This window comes from Anomaloglossus baeobatrachus, chromosome 11 (assembly GCF_048569485.1).
Source record: "Anomaloglossus baeobatrachus isolate aAnoBae1 chromosome 11, aAnoBae1.hap1, whole genome shotgun sequence".
NCBI lineage: Eukaryota > Metazoa > Chordata > Amphibia > Anura > Aromobatidae > Anomaloglossus > Anomaloglossus baeobatrachus.
In genome coordinates this window covers 118,000,575-118,022,555 of record NC_134363.1, presented here as the reverse complement: position 1 = coordinate 118,022,555, position 21,981 = coordinate 118,000,575, and the positions used below count along the sequence as shown (strand labels likewise).

The 21,981-nt window shown below is 46.9% G+C and overlaps 1 protein-coding gene across 2 annotated transcripts in view; it reads right to left on the bottom strand.

Moving 5' to 3' along the window:
• The window catches only part of POU2F3 (POU class 2 homeobox 3), a 227,703-nt gene that overhangs the window by 136,607 nt on the left and 69,115 nt on the right, over positions 1 to 21,981 (bottom strand). The gene's annotated exons all lie outside the window — the stretch shown is intronic.

The window sequence follows — 21,981 nt, the reverse complement described above, 5'->3', positions numbered from 1 at the left end:
TTCTTCACTAATATTCAGCCCCATCTCCCACTCTCATCTGTATCACCACAATGTTCCTTCTTCACTAATATTCAGCCCCATCTCCCACCCTCATCCATATCACCACAATGTTCCTTCTTCACTAATATTCAGCCCCATCTCCCACCCTCAGCTGTATCACCACAATGTTCCTTATTCACTAATATTCAGCTCCATCTCCCCACCCTCATCCATATCACCACAATGTTCCTTATTCACTAATATTCAGCTCCATCTCCCCACCCTCATCCATATCACCACAATGTTCCTTCTTCACTAATATTCCGCTCCATCTCCCACCCTCAGCCGTATCACCACAATGTTCATTCTTCACTAATGTTCAGCTCCATCTCTCACCCTCATCTGTATCACCACAATGCTCCTTCTTCACTAATATTCAGCCCCATCTCCCACCCTCATCCATATCACCACAATGTTCCTTCTTCACTAATATTCAGCCTCATCTCCCACCCTCAGCTGTAACACCCCAATGTTCATTCTTCACTAATATTCAGCTCCATCTCCCCACCCTCAGCTGTATCACCACAATGTTCCTTCTTCACTAATATTCAGCCCCATCTCCCACCCTCATCCATATCACCACAATGTTCCTTCTTCACTAATATTCAGCCTCATCTCCCACCCTCAGCTGTAACACCCCAATGTTCATTCTTCACTAATATTCAGCCCCATCTCCCACCCTCAGCTGTAACACCCCAATGTTCATTCTTCACTAATATTCAGCTCCATCTCCCACCCTCATCCATATCACCACAATGTTCCTTCTTCACTAATATTCAGCCCCATCTCCCACCCTCAGCTGTAACACCCCAATGTTCATTCTTCACTAATATTCAGCCCCATCTCCCACCCTCATCTGTATCACCACAATGTTCCTTCTTCACTAATATTCAGCTCCATCTCCCACCCTCAGACGTATCACCACAATGTTCCTTATTCACTAATATTCAGCCCCATCTCCCACCCTCAGCCATATCACCACAATGTTCCTTATTCACTAATATTCAGCCCCATCTCCCACCCTCAGCCGTATCACCACAATGTTCCTTATTCACTAATATTCAGCCCCATCTCCCACCCTCAGCCGTATCACCACAATGTTCCTTCTTCACTAATATTCAGCCCCATCTCCCACCCTCAGCCGTATCACCACAATGTTCCTTATTCACTAATATTCAGCTCCATCTCCCCACCCTCATCCATATCACCACAATGTTCCTTATTCACTAATATTCAGCCCCATCTCCCACCCTCAGCTGTATCACCACAATGTTCCTTCTTAACTAATATTCAGCCCCATCTCCCACTCTCATCTGTATCACCACAATGTTCCTTCTTCACTAATATTCAGCCCCATCTCCCACCCTCATCCATATCACCACAATGTTCCTTCTTCACTAATATTCAGCCCCATCTCCCACCCTCAGCCGTATCACCACAATGTTCCTTATTCACTAATATTCAGCTCCATCTCCCCACCCTCATCCATATCACCACAATGTTCCTTATTCACTAATATTCAGCTCCATCTCCCCACCCTCATCCATATCACCACAATGTTCCTTCTTCACTAATATTCCGCTCCATCTCCCACCCTCAGCCGTATCACCACAATGTTCATTCTTCACTAATGTTCAGCTCCATCTCTCACCCTCAGCTGTATCACCACACTGTTCCTTATTCACTAATATTCAGCTCCATCTCCCCACCCTCATCCATATCACCACAATGTTCCTTATTCACTAATATTCAGCTCCATCTCCCCACCCTCATCCATATCACCACAATGTTCCTTATTCACTAATATTCAGCTCCATCTCCCCACCCTCATCCATATCACCACAATGTTCCTTATTCACTAATATTCAGCTCCATCTCCCCACCCTCATCCATATCACCACAATGTTCCTTCTTCACTAATATTCAGCTCCATCTCCCCACCCTCAGCCATATCACCACAATGTTCCTTATTTACCAATATTCAGCTCCATCTCCCCACCCTCATCCATATCACCACAATGTTCCTTCTTCACTAATATTCAGCTCCATCTCCCACCCTCAGCCATATCACCACAATGTTCCTTATTCACTAATATTCAGCCCCATCTCCCACCCTCAGCCGTATCACCACAATGTTCCTTCTTCACTAATATTCAGCCCCATCTCCCACCCTCAGCCGTATCACCACAATGTTCCTTATTCACTAATATTCAGCCCCATCTCCCACCCTCAGCCGTATCACCACAATGTTCCTTCTTCACTAATATTCAGCCCCATCTCCCACCCTCAGCCGTATCACCACAATGTTCCTTATTCACTAATATTCAGCTCCATCTCCCCACCCTCATCCATATCACCACAATGTTCCTTATTCACTAATATTCAGCCCCATCTCCCACCCTCAGCTGTATCACCACAATGTTCCTTCTTCACTAATATTCAGCCCCATCTCCCACTCTCATCTGTATCACCACAATGTTCCTTCTTCACTAATATTCAGCCCCATCTCCCACCCTCATCCATATCACCACAATGTTCCTTCTTCACTAATATTCAGCCCCATCTCCCACCCTCAGCCGTATCACCACAATGTTCCTTATTCACTAATATTCAGCTCCATCTCCCCACCCTCATCCATATCACCACAATGTTCCTTATTCACTAATATTCAGCTCCATCTCCCCACCCTCATCCATATCACCACAGTGTTCCTTCTTCACTAATATTCAGCTCCATCTCCCACCCTCAGCCGTATCACCACAATGTTCATTCTTCACTAATGTTCAGCTCCATCTCTCACCCTCAGCTGTATCACCACATTGTTCCTTATTCACTAATATTCAGCTCCATCTCCCCACCCTCATCCATATCACCACAATGTTCCTTCTTCACTAATATTCAGCTCCATCTCCCACCCTCAGCCGTATCACCACAATGTTCCTTCTTCACTAATATTCAGCCCCATCTCTCACCCTCATCCATATCACCACAATGTTACTTATTCACTAATATTCAGCTCCATCTCCCCACCCTCATCCATATCACCACAATGTTCCTTATTCACTAATATTCAGCTCCATCTCCCCACCCTCATCCATATCACCACAATGTTCCTTATTCACAAATATTCAGCTCCATCTCCCCACCCTCATCCATATCACCACAATGTTCCTTCTTCACTAATATTCAGCTCCATCTCCCCACCCTCATCCATATCACCACAATGTTCCTTATTTACTAATATTCAGCTCCATCTCCCCACCCTCAGCCATATCACCACAATGTTCCTTCTTCACTAATATTCAGCTCCATCTCTCACCCTCAGCTGTATCACCACAATGTTCCTTCTTCACTAATATTCAGCTCCATCTCTCACCCTCAGCCGTATCACCACACTGTTCCTTCTTCACTAATATTCAGCTCCATCTCTCACCCTCAGCCGTATCACCACAATGTTCCTTCTTCACTAATATTCAGCTCCATCTCTCACCCTCATCCATATCACCACAATGTTCCTTCTTCACTAATATTCAGCTCCATCTCCCCACCCTCATCCATATCACCACAATGTTCCTTCTTCACTAATATTCAGCTCCATCTCTCACCCTCAGCTGTATCACCACAATGTTCCTTATTCACTAATATTCAGCTCCATCTCCCCACCCTCATCCATATCACCACAATGTTCCTTCTTCACTAATATTCAGCTCCATCTCCCACCCTCAGCCGTATCACCACACTGTTCCTTCTTCACTAATATTCAGCTCCATCTCTCACCCTCAGCTGTATCACCACAATGTTCCTTATTCACTAATATTCAGCTCCATCTCCCCACCCTCATCCATATCACCACAATGTTCCTTCTTCACTAATATTCAGCTCCATCTCCCACCCTCAGCCGTATCACCACAATGTTCATTCTTCACTAATATTCAGCCCCATCTCACACCCTCAGCCATATCACCACAATGTTCATTCTTCACTAATATTCAGCTTATATCTCCCACCCTCAGCTGTATCACCACACTGTTCCTTCTTCACTAATATTCAGCTCCATCTCTCACCCTCATCCATATCACCACAATGTTCCTTCTTCACTAATATTCAGCCCCATCTCCCACCCTCAGTCGTATCACCACAATGTTCCTTATTCACTAATATTCAGCTCCATCTCCCCACCCTCATCCATATCACCACAATGTTCCTTCTTCACTAATATTCAGCCCCATCTCCCACTCTCATCTGTATCACCACAATGTTCCTTCTTCACTAATATTCAGCCCCATCTCCCACTCTCATCTGTATCACCACAATGTTCCTTCTTCACTAATATTCAGCCCCATCTCCCACTCTCATCTGTATCACCACAATGTTCCTTATTCACTAATATTCAGCTCCATCTCCCCACCCTCAGCCATATCACTACAATGTTCCTTCTTCACTAATATTCAGTCCCATCTCCCACCCTCATCCATATCACCACAATGTTCCTTCTTCACTAATATTCAGCTCCATCTCCCACCCTCAGACGTATCACCACAATGTTCATTCTTCACTAATATTCAGCTCCATCTCCCACCCTCATCTGTATCACCACAATGTTCATTCTTCACTAAACTTCAGCTCCATCTCCCACCCTCATCTGTATCACCACAATGTTCCATCTTCACTAATATTCAGTCCCATCTCCCACCCTCAGCCATATCACCACAATGTTCCTTCTTCACTAATATTCAGCCCCATCTCCCCAACCTTATCCATATCACCACAATGTTCATTCTTCACTAATATTCAGCCCCATCTCCCACTCTCATCTGTATCACCACAATGTTCCTTCTTCACTAATATTCAGCTCCATCTCCCACCCTCAGCCATATCACCACAATGTTCCTTCTTCACTAATATTCAGCTCCATCTCCCACCCTCAGCTGTATCACCACAATGTTCCTTCTTCACTAATATTCAGCCCCATCTCCCACCCTCAGCCATATCAACACAATGTTCATTCTTCACTAATATTCAGCCCCATCTCCCCACCCTCAGCCGTATCACCACAATGTTCCTTCTTCACTAATATTCAGCCTCATCTCCCACCCTCAGCCATATCACCACAATGTTCATTCTTCACTAATATTCAGCCCCATCTCCCCACCCTCAGCTGTATCACCACCATGTTCATTCTTCACTAATATTCAGCCCCATCTCCCACCCTCAGCTGTATCACCACAATGTTCATTATTCACTAATATTCAGCCCCATCTCCCACCCTCAGCTGTATCACCACAATGTTCCTTCTTTACTAATATTCAGCTCCATCTCCCCACCCTCAGCCGTATCACCACAATGTTCCTTCTTCACTAATATTCAGCCCCATCTCCCACCCTCAGCTGTATCACCACAATGTTCATTCTTCACTAATATTCAGCCCCATCTCCCACCCTCATCCATATCACCACAATGTTCCTTCTTCACTAATATTCAGCTCCATCTCCCACCCTCATCCATATCACCACAATGTTCCTTCTTCACTAATATTCAGCTCCATCTCCCACCCTCAGCTGTATTACCACAATGTTCCTTCTTCACTAATATTCAGCCCCATCTCCCCACCCTCAGCCGTATCACCACAATGTTCCTTCTTCACTAATATTCAGCTCCATCTCCCCACCCTCAGCCGTATCACCACAATGTTCCTTCTTCACTAATATTCAGCTCCATCTCCCCACCCTCAGCCGTATCACCACAATGTTCCTTCTTCACTAATATTCTGCTCCATCTCTCACCCTCAGCCGTATCACCACAATGTTCCTTCTTCACTAATATTCAGCTCCATCTCTCACCCTCAGCCATATCACCACAATGTTCCTTCTTCACTAATATTCAGCTCCATCTCCCACCCTCAGCCATATCACCACAATGTTCATTCTTCACTAATATTCAGCTTATATCTCCCACCCTCAGCTGTATCACCACACTGTTCCTTCTTCACTAATATTCAGCTCCATCTCTCACCCTCATCCATATCACCACAATGTTCCTTCTTCACTAATATTCAGCCCCATCTCCCACCCTCAGCCGTATCACCACAATGTTCCTTATTCACTAATATTCAGCTCCATCTCCCCACCCTCATCCATATCACCACAATGTTCCTTCTTCACTAATATTCAGCCCCATCTCCCACTCTCATCTGTATCACCACAATGTTCCTTCTTCACTAATATTCAGCTCCATCTCTCACCCTCAGCCATATCACCACAATGTTCCTTCTTCACTAATATTCAGTCCCATCTCCCACCCTCATCCATATCACCACAATGTTCCTTCTTCACTAATATTCAGCTCCATCTCCCACCCTCAGACGTATCACCACAATGTTCATTCTTCACTAATATTCAGCTCCATCTCCCACCCTCATCTGTATCACCACAATGTTCCTTCTTCACTAATATTCAGCTCCATCTCTCACCCTCAGCTGTATCACCACACTGTTCCTTCTTCACTAATATTCAGCTCCATCTCTCACCCTCATCCATATCACCACAATGTTCCTTCTTCACTAATATTCAGCCCCATCTCCCACCCTCAGCCGTATCACAACAATGTTCCTTATTCACTAATATTCAGCTCCATCTCCCCACCCTCATCCATATCACCACAATGTTCCTTCTTCACTAATATTCAGCTCCATCTCCCACCCTCAGCTGTATCACCACACTGTTCCTTCTTCACTAATATTCAGCTCCATCTCTCACCCTCATCCATATCACCACAATGTTCCTTCTTCACTAATATTCAGCCCCATCTCCCCACCCTTATCCATATCACCACAATGTTCCTTCTTCACTAATATTCAGCTCCATCTCTCACCCTCATCCATATCACCACAATGTTCCTTATTCACTAATATACAGCTCCATCTCCCCACCCTCATCCATATCACCACACTTTTCCTTCTTCACTAATATTCAGCTCCATCTCTCACCCTCATCCATATCACCACAATGTTCCTTATTCACTAATATTCAGCTCCATCTCTCACCCTCATCCATATCACCACAATGTTCCTTATTCACTAATATTCAGCCTCATCTCCCACCCTCATCCATATCACCACACTTTTCCTTCTTCACTAATATTCAGCTCCATCTCCCACCCTCAGCCGTATCACCACAATGTTCCTTATTCACTAATATTCAGCTCCATCTCCCCACCCTCATCCATATCACCACAATGTTCCTTCTTCACTAATATTCAGCTGAAATCTCCCACCCTCAGCTGTATCACCACACTGTTCCTTCTTCACTAATATTCAGCTCCATCTCTCACCCTCATCCATATCACCACAATGTTCCTTCTTCACTAATATTCAGCCCCATCTCCCACCCTCAGCCGTATCACCACAATGTTCCTTATTCACTAATATTCAGCTCCATCTCTCACCCTCAGCCATATCACCACAATGTTCCTTCTTCACTAATATTCAGCCTCATCTCCCACCCTCAGCTGTATCACCACAATGTTCATTCTTCACTAATATTCAGCTCCATCTCCCACCCTCAGCTGTATCACCACACTGTTCCTTCTTCACTAATATTCAGCTCCATCTCTCACCCTCAGCCGTATTGTGAAGCCCCACAAACGCTGTGTCGGTGCATTACCTTCAGGGACTCCACGCAGCTGGATCTGGTCACAGGTAGGAAATCTTCTATTTGTCGTGACGCCACTCTCAGAATTGCGGTCAGTGGGGACCGCCACTGCAGATTAAGGGATGCCTGGGGCTGATGGTGGGTGCAGTCGGTTGTAATAGCCTCCTGAGAGTGAGGCAAGCCCCAGGGCCCTGTGTAGGTGTGTAGAACCACAAGGCGCAGAATAACTCCACACAAGCGAAATGTCTTTCAGGGGTTTTACTCACTTTAGGTGGCAGGGTGAGTAACCCGGGCGTAGCTGGGATGACCCAGGCTGGAACCAGGTGTCCTTCAGGCTGGCTGATGAGGGTGACTACCGACTCGCCTTCCTTAGCCCTTGGTGGTTTGGGGTAACCCCGACTTTTAGTCCCTATGGGGGTCACCCAGGGAAGTTGCTGAAGCCTCTCTCCCCTTCGTTTTGGCCCGTTTGCTTGTAGCCTGGACCAGGACACTCCGGCTGCTTGCCTCCTGTGAACTATGAGCCCTAACTGTGGCTACGTGGCTGCGGACTCTGTAGTGTTGTGGTGTGGGCTTTGAGGGTCCCACACCGGCAGGTTTAGCAAGGAAAGGTGGATCTATCCCCGCTCCGGGATCTGCCGCCCGTTTGGGCCTGGTTCTCCCTAGCAGTCTCCTTACTTCCCACTCCGTTGCTCTCTCTTTAGCTGAAGATGGATTTCGGGTAGCACTACTAGGTGACCGTTCTCCCCCGTCGGTAGCCACTGCGCGGACGCTGTCAGACTGCAACAGCCCCAGGGGTCTGCTCCTGCTCTCCCCTGAACTGCACACTGAACCGGCTCACTCGAGGGACCTGCACTGCTGCTCCTGTCAGAGCTCCTCTTCCATGCTCCTCACTCCTCTCCACCCTGCTTCAGACTCCTCTCCTCCTTCTCCCTCTTGTGCCTGCCTACGCCACCTAGCAACCAGACTCTCTTACCACACCCCTTGAGTGGAGATGGAGGCTTTTGGCCCCCTCCACTATTCCAGTGGAGGTGAAGGCTTTGCCCCCTCCTGGGATCCCCAGGGGTCCTCTCAAAGGTACATGTGTGAGACCTGATCACTATGCGCCTGTGTAGTCACACCTCGGTCAGCCTTCTGGATTACCTGTATTGTACTGTCCCCAGCATGGGTGCAGTACTCAGTGGTGCCTGACCAGGTCAGGGGCGCCACATTCCCCCTTAGTTATCACCAGCACGTCCTCGGGCTGCAAGACAACATTTTAAAATGCATGCATAAAACGTTAAAACATGTAAAACATTTTTAAAACCACCTGGTACCATACATCACCACCCTCCACCCACAAGTCCGTTAACCCACCCAAAACCCTCTCACGTTGGCCGCGCCTTCAGCCACTTCTGGCAGGATGTAGAGGCGGCTTTCGTGGTCTGGTGGTTTCAGGGTATACCTGGCCTGGTGGATCCGCGCCTTCAGCCTCTTCTGGCAGGATGTAGAGGCGGCCTCCACAGTTGGTGCTGACCAGGTACCCTCTTTGTGGTGGAGAGCCAGGCCCCATAAACAGGCATGCTCTCTGGTTGCAGGTGAGCCAAGGCCCCATAAATGGACGTGCTCCCTGGTTGCAGACGAGCCAGGCCCCTAAACAGGCTGGCTCTGGTGGTGGTACCCTCTGGTGTAACTATTTACACTGCGAGAGTTTGTGGCTATAGCCAGTTCATAGCCTTAAGGTTTATGGGTTTCTCACATTAGTTTATGTGGGCACATACTTAAACTTGGAAACGTTGCAAACTGGTCAAAACTGTAACTTGCTGTACTTTACTTTGCTTCAAACAGATTCCTCCTCACCAGGGCTTGGGCCTGTAGGGCTGCGGCACCTGTTGCTTTCTCGATCTCTTTCATCGTCCGTGGTGGTCTCATCAGTAGGTTCTTTGTCTTTTCTTTCTCTATCTCCGTCTTCTTCTGTGTCTGTTTCTTTTGCAGGACTACTGTAAGGATGTCTGGTACATGGCGTAACATCCAATGCATACCAGCCTCTTTCTCCTTGGTGCATGGTAAATTCCACTGAGTCTCCTGTTCGTAGATTTCTGCCTGGATGTCCTCTGGGCAAATGGGCTCTAACGTCTCTTCTGTTAACAAAAATGCCCTCTTTCATACCAGGTGCTACTATGAAGCCGTATCCTGATTTCAAGCTGAAGTCTTCTACTACACCACGACAAAGTGGACCTCTAACCTGGGATTTGGCTCTTCTCAAAAACCGTTTCTCCTCCAAGTCTCTGGCCGTGACTTCATCTTTATTCTCTGGAGACTGCGGTGCAGGGGAAAACTTGGTCCTACTACGGCGCCGTGTCTTACGGGCTGGATTCTGCTGGGTTGCTGCTTCACTGTTTGCAGGCTCCCAGGTGAGGTTGCTGGACAAATCTTCCTCTTCATCCCAGCGAGAATATGGCAACATCTCTGGCTCTGGGCATGGATCCACTGCTGATGGCTCCGGGGTCAGCTCCTCAGCCTCCTGGCCTCCTCTCCCCCTTAGTTCTTCTGAGCACTCCTTTGGTGGCAGCGCTGGGGATGAGTGTTCATCAGCTGGCCCGGGCGGCGAACTTTTTGGTGTGGACATTGCCGGAGTCTTCTGAGGGGTATGCGGAGGGAGCAGATACCGGTCCACCACCTCCTTTGGGAACTGGGCCTCTAGGTCAGCCTTCAGCTTCTGGTATTCGGGGTCATCCCCCAGCGTAGACTTCCTAGCAGGGACCTCCTTGGACTGGGGAGCGGTGTCTGCTCTGGCCTTGCAGGCCGGGGTAAATGGTGATACAATCCTATCTTGGCGGGCCGCGCCTGGCATGGCGGCGGCCTGGTCTTGGCGGGCCGCGCCTGGCATGGCGGCGGCCTGGATCAGCGTCGCTGTTGCAGCTGGCGTCTTAGCGGGCATCGCTACTATGGCCGGTTCTTGGCGGGCCGGGCAGGGCATCGCTGCGGCGGCCTGGATCGGCGTCGCTGTCGCGGCCTGGATTGGCGTCGCAGCTGCGATGGGATCTGTGCAGGCTGGGCTGGGCGTCGCTGCAGCGATCTGGGCTTGGCGGGCCGCACCGGACGTGGCTGCGGCCTGGTTCAGCACCTCACTTGCGGCGCGGACGAGCGTTGCTGCTGCGGTGGGGTCTCGGCGGGCCGGGCCTAGCATGGCGGCGGCCTGGGTCAGCGTCACACCTGCGGCGCGGATGAGGGTCGCGGTGGCAGCCGGTTCTTTGCGGGCCGGGCAGGGCATCGCTGCGGCGGCCTGGGCTGGGCGGGCCGCACCTGGCGTGGCTGCGGCCTGGTTCAGCGTCGCCGCGGCGGGCGCCTCTTCAGGGACTACGGGCGTGGCAGCAGGGGTCGGGGCACTCGTGCTGGCAGGGGCAACACTGGACTCACCCATCGGTAGCAGCATCGGGGTCTGAGTCGTCGCCGCTCGGTCTGGCACTCGTCGCGTGGCCCTCTCCTCGTAGGCCTGAACCGCCGTAGCCATCCCCAGAAGCTCCTTGCGTCCCTCGCTGAGCTGCCGTAGAACCCTGGTTTCTAGTTGGTCGCAGCACTGAGCAAGCTCTCGGGCCCACCAGGCAGCGGAGCCTGGCTCGGGGTCTCTGCATCCAGACGCCATTTTCTCTGCGTCTCCTCCCTCTAACAGCAGACTTCTGGCTTCCTTTCTGTCCCGACGTCTCTGAACGCTTCCGCTCTCATCACTTGCGAGGTCAGAACTCTGCAGGGGATCTCTGGGTAGCCACACCTCTTCGTGGGCGGTAACTTCTTCCAGCGCGGGCTGCTGTTGTTTTTCAGCGCGCTTTTCATGGTGGCAATATGGCGGCGCTTCCAATTTTTCAAGCGGACCGCCCAGGCACATGGTCACCTGTCTGAACAGGTCTAGTCCTTATCCTGTTCGTGACGCCAGATGTGAAGCCCCACAAACGCTGTGTCGGTGCATTACCTTCAGGGACTCCACGCAGCTGGATCTGGTCACAGGTAGGAAATCTTCTATTTGTCGTGACGCCACTCTCAGAATTGCGGTCAGTGGGGACCGCCACTGCAGATTAAGGGATGCCTGGGGCTGATGGTGGGTGCAGTCGGTTGTAATAGCCTCCTGAGAGTGAGGCAAGCCCCAGGGCCCTGTGTAGGTGTGTAGAACCACAAGGCGCAGAATAACTCCACACAAGCGAAATGTCTTTCAGGGGTTTTACTCACTTTAGGTGGCAGGGTGAGTAACCCGGGCGTAGCTGGGATGACCCAGGCTGGAACCAGGTGTCCTTCAGGCTGGCTGATGAGGGTGACTACCGACTCGCCTTCCTTAGCCCTTGGTGGTTTGGGGTAACCCCGACTTTTAGTCCCTATGGGGTCACCCAGGGAAGTTGCTGAAGCCTCTCTCCCCTTCGTTTTGGCCCGTTTGCTTGTAGCCTGGACCAGGACACTCCGGCTGCTTGCCTCCTGTGAACTATGGGCCCTAACTGTGGCTACGTGGCTGCGGACTCTGTAGTGTTGTGGTGTGGGCTTTGAGGGTCCCACACCGGCAGGTTTAGCAAGGAAAGGTGGATCTATCCCCGCTCCGGGATCTGCCGCCCGTTTGGGCCTGGTTCTCCCTAGCAGTCTCCTTACTTCCCACTCCGTTGCTCTCTCTTTAGCTGAAGATGGATTTCGGGTAGCACTACTAGGTGACCGTTCTCCCCCGTCGGTAGCCACTGCGCGGACGCTGTCAGACTGCAACAGCCCCAGGGGTCTGCTCCTGCTCTCCCCTGAACTGCACACTGAACCGGCTCACTCGAGGGACCTGCACTGCTGCTCCTGTCAGAGCTCCTCTTCCATGCTCCTCACTCCTCTCCACCCTGCTTCAGACTCCTCTCCTCCTTCTCCCTCTTGTGCCTGCCTACGCCACCTAGCAACCAGACTCTCTTACCACACCCCTTGAGTGGAGATGGAGGCTTTTGGCCCCCTCCACTATTCCAGTGGAGGTGAAGGCTTTGCCCCCTCCTGGGATCCCCAGGGGTCCTCTCAAAGGTACATGTGTGAGACCTGATCACTATGCGCCTGTGTAGTCACACCTCGGTCAGCCTTCTGGATTACCTGTATTGTACTGTCCCCAGCATGGGTGCAGTACTCAGTGGTGCCTGACCAGGTCAGGGGCGCCACAGTATCACCACAATGTTCCTTCTTCACTAATATTCAGCTCCATCTCCCACCCTCAGCTGTATCACCACAATGTTCCTTCTTCACTAATATTCAGCCCCATCTCACACCCTCAGCCATATCACCACAATGTTCATTCTTCACTAATATTCAGCTTATATCTCCCACCCTCAGCTGTATCACCACACTGTTCCTTCTTCACTAATATTCAGCTCCATCTCTCACCCTCATCCATATCACCACAATGTTCCTTCTTCACTAATATTCAGCCTCATCTCCCACCCTCAGCTGTATCACCACAATGTTCATTCTTCACTAATATTCAGCTCCATCTCCCACCCTCAGCTGTATCACCACACTGTTCCTTCTTCACTAATATTCAGCTCCATCTCTCACCCTCAGCCGTATCACCACAATGTTCCTTCTTCACTAATATTCAGCTCCATCTCCCACCCTCAGCTGTATCACCACAATGTTCCTTCTTCACTAATATTCAGCCCCATCTCACACCCTCAGCCATATCACCACAATGTTCATTCTTCACTAATATTCAGCTTATATCTCCCACCCTCAGCTGTATCACCACACTGTTCCTTCTTCACTAATATTCAGCTCCATCTCTCACCCTCATCCATATCACCACAATGTTCCTTCTTCACTAATATTCAGCCCCATCTCCCACCCTCAGCCGTATCACCACAATGTTCCTTATTCACTAATATTCAGCTCCATCTCCCACCCTCATCCATATCACCACAATGTTCCTTCTTCACTAATATTCAGCCCCATCTCCCACTCTCATCTGTATCACCACAATGTTCCTTATTCACTAATATTCAGCTCCATCTCCCCACCCTCAGCCATATCACTACAATGTTCCTTCTTCACTAATATTCAGTCCCATCTCCCACCCTCATCCATATCACCACAATGTTCCTTCTTCACTAATATTCAGCTCCATCTCCCACCTTCAGACGTATCACCACAATGTTCATTCTTCACTAATATTCAGCTCCATCTCCCACCCTCATCTGTATCACCACAATGTTCATTCTTCACTAAACTTCAGCTCCATCTCCCACCCTCATCTGTATCACCACAATGTTCCATCTTCACTAATATTCAGTCCCATCTCCCACCCTCAGCCATATCACCACAATGTTCCTTCTTCACTAATATTCAGCCCCATCTCCCCACCCTTATCCATATCACCACAATGTTCATTCTTCACTAATATTCAGCCCCATCTCCCACTCTCATCTGTATCACCACAATGTTCCTTCTTCACTAATATTCAGCTCCATCTCCCCACCCTCATCTGTATCACCACAATATTCCTTCTTCACTAATATTCAGCTCCATCTCCCACCCTCAGCCATATCACCACAATGTTCCTTCTTCACTAATATTCAGCTCCATCTCCCACCCTCAGCTGTATCACCACAATGTTCCTTCTTCACTAATATTCAGCCCCATCTCCCACCCTCAGCCATATCAACACAATGTTCATTCTTCACTAATATTCAGCCCCATCTCCCCACCCTCAGCCGTATCACCACAATGTTCCTTCTTCACTAATATTCAGCCTCATCTCCCACCCTCAGCCATATCACCACAATGTTCATTCTTCACTAATATTCAGCCCCATCTCCCCACCCTCAGCTGTATCACCACCATGTTCATTCTTCACTAATATTCAGCCCCATCTCCCACCCTCAGCTGTATCACCACAATGTTCATTATTCACTAATATTCAGCCCCATCTCCCACCCTCAGCTGTATCACCACAATGTTCCTTCTTTACTAATATTCAGCTCCATCTCCCCACCCTCAGCCGTATCACCACAATGTTCCTTCTTCACTAATATTCAGCCCCATCTCCCACCCTCAGCTGTATCACCACAATGTTCATTCTTCACTAATATTCAGCCCCATCTCCCACCCTCATCCATATCACCACAATGTTCCTTCTTCACTAATATTCAGCTCCATCTCCCACCCTCATCCATATCACCACAATGTTCCTTCTTCACTAATATTCAGCTCCATCTCCCACCCTCAGCTGTATTACCACAATGTTCCTTCTTCACTAATATTCAGCCCCATCTCCCCACCCTCAGCCGTATCACCACAATGTTCCTTCTTCACTAATATTCAGCTCCATATCCCCACCCTCAGCCGTATCACCACAATGTTCCTTCTTCACTAATATTCAGCTCCATCTCCCCACCCTCAGCCGTATCACCACAATGTTCCTTCTTCACTAATATTCTGCTCCATCTCTCACCCTCAGCCGTATCACCACAATGTTCCTTCTTCACTAATATTCAGCTCCATCTCTCACCCTCAGCCATATCACCACAATGTTCCTTCTTCACTAATATTCAGCCCCATCTCCCACCCTCAGCCGTATCACCACAATGTTCCTTATTCACTAATATTCAGCTCCATCTCCCCACCCTCATCCATATCACCACAATGTTCCTTCTTCACTAATATTCAGCCCCATCTCCCACTCTCATCTGTATCACCACAATGTTCCTTCTTCACTAATATTCTGCTCCATCTCTCACCCTCAGCCGTATCACCACAATGTTCCTTCTTCACTAATATTCAGCTCCATCTCTCACCCTCAGCCATATCACCACAATGTTCCTTCTTCACTAATATTCAGTCCCATCTCTCACCCTCAGCTGTATCACCACACTGTTCCTTCTTCACTAATATTCAGTCCCATCTCCCACCCTCATCCATATCACCACAATGTTCCTTCTTCACTAATATTCAGCTCCATCTCCCACCCTCAGACGTATCACCACAATGTTCATTCTTCACTAATATTCAGCTCCATCTCCCACCCTCATCTGTATCACCACAATGTTCATTATTCACTAAACTTCAGCTCCATCTCCCACCCTCATCTGTATCACCACAATGTTCCATCTTCACTAATATTCAGTCCCATCTCCCACCCTCAGCCATATCACCACAATGTTCCTTCTTCACTAATATTCAGCCCCATCTCCCCACCCTCAGCCATATCACCACAATGTTCCTTCTTCACTAATATTCAGCTCCATCTCCCACCCTCAGCTGTATCACCACAATGTTCCTTCTTCACTAATATTCAGCCCCATCTCCCACCCTCAGCCATATCACCACAATGTTCATTCTTCACTAATATTCAGCCCCATCTCCCCACCCTCAGCCGTATCACCACAATGTTCCTTCTTCACTAATATTCAGCCTCATCTCCCACCCTCAGCCATATCACCACAATGTTCATTCTTCACTAATATTCAGCCCCATCTCCCCACCCTCAGCTGTATCACCACCATGTTCATTCTTCACTAATATTCAGCCCCATCTCCCACCCTCAGCTGTATCACCACAATGTTCATTATTCACTAATATTCAGCCCCATCTCCCACCCTCAGCCGTATCACCACAATGTTCCTTCTTCACTAATATTCAGCTCCATCTCCCCACCCTCAGCCGTATCACCACAATGTTCCTTCTTCACTAATATTCAGCCCCATCTCCCACCCTCAGCTGTATCACCACAATGTTCATTCTTCACTAATATTCAGCCCCATCTCCCACCCTCATCCATATCACCACAATGTTCCTTCTTCACTAATATTCAGCTCCATCTCCCACCCTCAGCCGTATCACCACAATGTTCCTTCTTCACTAATATTCAGCTCCATCTCCCACCCTCAGCCGTATCACCACAATGTTCATTCTTCACTAATATTCAGCTCCATCTCCCACCCTCATCCATATCAACACAATGTTCATTCTTCACTAATATTCAGCTCCATCTCCCACCCTCAGCCGTATCACCACAATGTTCCTTCTTCACTAATATTCAGCCCCATGTCCCCACCCTCAGCCGTATCACCACAATGTTCCTTCTTCACTAATATTCAGCTCCATCTCCCCACCCTCAGCCGTATCACCACAATGTTCCTTCTCCACTAATATTCAGCTCCATCTCCCCACCCTCATCCGTATCACCACAATGTTCCTTCTTCACTAATATTCTGCTCCATCTCTCACCCTCAGCCATATCACCACAATGTTCCTTCTTCACTAATATTCAGCTCCATCTCTCACCCTCAGCCATATCACCACAATGTTCCTTCTTCACTAATATTCAGCTTCATCTCCCACTCTCATCTGTATCACCACAATGTTGCTTCTTCACTAATATTCAGCTCCATCTCCCCACCCTCAGCTGTATCACCACCATGTTCCTTCTTCACTAATATTCAGCCCCATCTCCCACCCTCAGCTGTATCACCACAATGTTCCTTCTTCACTAATATTCAGCTCCATCTCCCACCCTCAGCCGTATCACCACAATGTTCCTTCTTCACTAATATTCAGCCCCATCTCCCACCCTCAGCCGTATCACCACAATGTTCCTTCTTCACTAATATTCAGCTCCATCTCCCACCCTCAGCCGTATCACCACAATGTTCTTTCTTCACTAATATTCAGCTCCATCTCCCCACCCTCAGCCGTATCACCACAATGTTCCTTCTTCACTAATATTCAGCCCCATCTCCCCACCCTCAGCCATATCACCACAATGTTCATTCTTCACTAATATTCAGCTCCATCTCCAACCCTCAGCCGTATCACCACAATGTTCCTTCTTCACTAATATTCAGCCCCATCCCCCACCCTCATCTGTATCACCACAATATTCCTTCTTCACTAATATTCAGCCCCATCTCCCACCCTCAGCCATATCACCACAATGTTCCTTCTTCACTAATATTCAGCTCCATCTCCCACCCTCAGCCGTATCACCACAATGTTCCTTCTTCACTAATATTCAGCCCCATCTCCCACCCTCATCTGTATCACCACAATATTCCTTCTTCACTAATATTCAGCCCCATCTCCCACCCTCAGCCATATCACCACAATGTTCCTTCTTCACTAATATTCAGCTCCATCTCCCACCCTCAGCCGTATCACCACAATGTTCCTTCTTCACTAATATTCAGCCCCATCTCCCACCCTCATCTGTATCACCACAATATTCCTTCTTCACTAATATTCAGCCCCATCTCCCACCCTCAGCCATATCACCACAATGTTCCTTCTTCACTAATATTCAGCCCCATCTCCCACCCTCAGCCATATCACCACAATATTCATTCTTCACTAATATTCAGCCCCATCTCTCACCCTCATCCATATCACCACACTGTTCCTTCTTCACTAATGTTCAGCCCCATCTCCCACCCTCAGCCGTATCACCACAATGTTCATTCTTCACTAATATTCAGCTCCATCTCCCACCCTCAGCCGTATCACCACAATGTTCCTTCTTCACTAATATTCAGCTCCATCTCCCACCCTCAGCCGTATCACCACAATGTTCTTTCTTCACTAATATTCAGCTCCATCTCCCCACCCTCAGCCGTATCACCACAATGTTCCTTCTTCACTAATATTCAGCCCCATCTCCCCACCCTCAGCCATATCACCACAATGTTCATTCTTCACTAATATTCAGCTCCATCTCCAACCCTCAGCCGTATCACCACAATGTTCCTTCTTCACTAATATTCAGCCCCATCCCCCACCCTCATCTGTATCACCACAATATTCCTTCTTCACTAATATTCAGCCCCATCTCCCACCCTCAGCCATATCACCACAATGTTCCTTCTTCACTAATATTCAGCTCCATCTCCCACCCTCAGCCGTATCACCACAATGTTCCTTCTTCACTAATATTCAGCCCCATCTCCCACCCTCATCTGTATCACCACAATATTCCTTCTTCACTAATATTCAGCCCCATCTCCCACCCTCAGCCATATCACCACAATGTTCCTTCTTCACTAATATTCAGCTCCATCTCCCACCCTCAGCCGTATCACCACAATGTTCCTTCTTCACTAATATTCAGCCCCATCTCCCACCCTCATCTGTATCACCACAATATTCCTTCTTCACTAATATTCAGCCCCATCTCCCACCCTCAGCCATATCACCACAATGTTCCTTCTTCACTAATATTCAGCCCCATCTCCCACCCTCAGCCATATCACCACAATATTCATTCTTCACTAATATTCAGCCCCATCTCTCACCCTCATCCATATCACCACACTGTTCCTTCTTCACTAATGTTCAGCCCCATCTCCCACCCTCAGCCGTATCACCACAATGTTCATTCTTCACTAATATTCAGCTCCATCTCCAACCCTCAGCCGTATCACCACAATGTTCCTTCTTCACTAATATTCAGCTCCATCTCCAACCCTCAGCCGTATCACCACAATGTTCCTTCTTCACTAATATTCAGCCCCATCCCCCACCCTCGGCCATATCACCACAATGTTCCTTCTTCACTAATATTCAGCCCCATCCCCCACCCTTGGCCATATCACCACAATATTCATTCTTCACTAATATTCAGCCCCATCTCCCCACCCTCAGCCGTATCACCATAATGTTACCACTAACACTGGAGGAAAATAATATATCCGAGTGACAAATCTTTTCCATCCCAGTGATTATGATTATACAGAGCTATAGAGGAGCTGCCAACGTATGCCACTCAGGTAATGTATGCTACAATTTACTAAACTTTCTTTTTCTTCACATCATTTTATGATTATTGGCCTTGATTCTGATTGATAGATTAATCTGACTGAAACAATTCATTTTTAATTTCCCCATAAAATGTAACTGTAAATCTCATGTGGCAGCCATGTACTCGGAGAATAGACAATTTTTATACTCTTAAGGTAACACTCAGTGTATTTTTTATTTTGGCACCAAAATGGATAATTGGTGGAAGAAAGTTAACTAGATGGACCTAGGTCTTTTTTCAACCTACGTAACTATGTAACCAGAGGGTATCACTAATGTCTGTTGCCTATGTGCAGTCTCTGTCTTCTGCTGTGACCGCAGTTGTGACTTGTTGGATTGCTCCAGTATTTGATGGGCAGAGAAGAAGTAAATTATTTGGCCATGTAGTTTTATCACAAAACCTAATGGATTTCCTAATACCAGCAATGTGAGTGAGACATCTCACGTCTCATACACATGTTACTTGTTTTTTCCATGCAGAGTTACATCAAATCTTGCAGCATTTTTGCTGAAGATTTCACCCATACTAATGAGTGGGGAAATAGCAACAAAAAAATGCATGTAAAAAGGAGAAAAAAATGCAACAAAAACATAACAAAAATGCACAGATTTTATGTTGCATTTTTTCTGCCAATACATCCAGAGTTACAGCAGAATTTTCTGATGAACATTCTGAAAGTGTGTGCATATACTTGGCTTGGAACGAGATGTACACTGAGAGTCGGGGACAGTCAGCTCTGACTATGCACGTACAAGAGGGCAGAGACCAGCACGGCGCCAGCTCCAGTAAAAGACGGCACTGGGAATTACAGATAGGGAACAGACATTAGAGATACCATTGCGGAGCTGACTTAAAAAAAATACACCGGAGTCGGACTTTTAGTAATAAAACATATGTATTTTATTCTAACCATAAATCACCAGAAAAAAATATAGAATAAGAGTATACCTACAATAAATTGTTTGTCAGGAAGCAGACAAATGAAAGCTATTCATATTAATATGTCCACAGTATAAGCAACTCGTAAAATAAAACATGGAAAATAATACTTCATTGGATAATCTAGAAAAAAGAAAATAAGCAGCACCAGTTTATATATATATATATATATATATATATATATATATACAGAGAGAGAGAGAGAGCAAATGGGGTGTAAGGCCTCATAGACATAAGCCAGACCTTAATGGTATGCACAGAATGGAAACAGCTCTCTAAAAAGTCCTATCATCTATATTTTTTATCCATCTATCTATATAGTCCTTTATCTATCTATCTATCTATCTATCTATCTATCTATCTATCTATCTCTATCTATCTATCTATCTATCTATCTATCTATGTATCTATCTCTATCTATCTATCTATCTATCTATCTATCTATTGTCCTCCAAATTCCCTGGCAAATGGATAATAATTAGTGATGGGCGAATAGTAACTATTCGTGTTCGGATTATTCATAACGAATCCCAAAGTTCTATTCCAGTATTCATCACGAATAGCGAACATAATGCAAGTCAATGGCGAAACGGATAATTTTGTTTTTCGTGACGAATACTGGAATAGTACCTGTGAAACAGAAAAAGGTAACCCCGCTCACCTGTTCCTGAGACCACTAGTTGGACCATGCATGGAAGGTATTAGGTCGGCAAACCTGAGCAACAATAGATGAGGAAAGATAATTCCAGCAACCAGGTCCAAAAATTAGGTTAAATATCTAAATTTTTGTTTCATGGTGATTAAAAAGAATTCCATCATGACATCATGGTAAAATGGCAGAGAATACGTGTTTCGAACATGGTGTTCTTAGTCTGTCTCGCAAGAAGAACAACATGTTCGAAACGCGTACTCTCGGCCATTTTACCATGATGTCATGATGGAATTCTTTTTAATCACCATGAAATAAAAATCTTGATTTTTAACCTAATTTTTGGACCTGGTAGCTGGAATTATTCTTCCTCATCTATTGGAATAGTACCTGGTATTCGGTAACCATTACCTGAACATGAATAGTTACTATTCATCCATCACCGTTAATAATGTATACAAGAAAAAGAGGTTGCATTCCAAACATAGCAAAAAAATGTGAAAACAATTATTCCATGCCAAAGGTATCTATCTATCTATGTATGTATCTATCTATCTATCTATTCCTCTATCTATCTATCTATCTATCTATCTATCTATCTATCTATCTATCTATCTATCTATCTATCTATCCCTCTATCTATCTGTCTATCTATTCTTCTATCTATCTATCTATCTATGATTCTATCTATCTATCTATCTATCTATCTATCTATCTATCTATGTATGTATCTATCTATCTATCTATCTATCTATCTATCTATCTATCTATTCCTCTATCTATCTATCTATCTATCTATCCCTCTATCTATCTGTCTATCTATTCCTCTATCTATCTATCTATCTATCTATGATTCTATCTATCTATCTATCTATCTATCTATCTATCTATCTATCTATCTATCCCTCTATCTATCTGTCTATCTATTCCTCTATCTATCTATC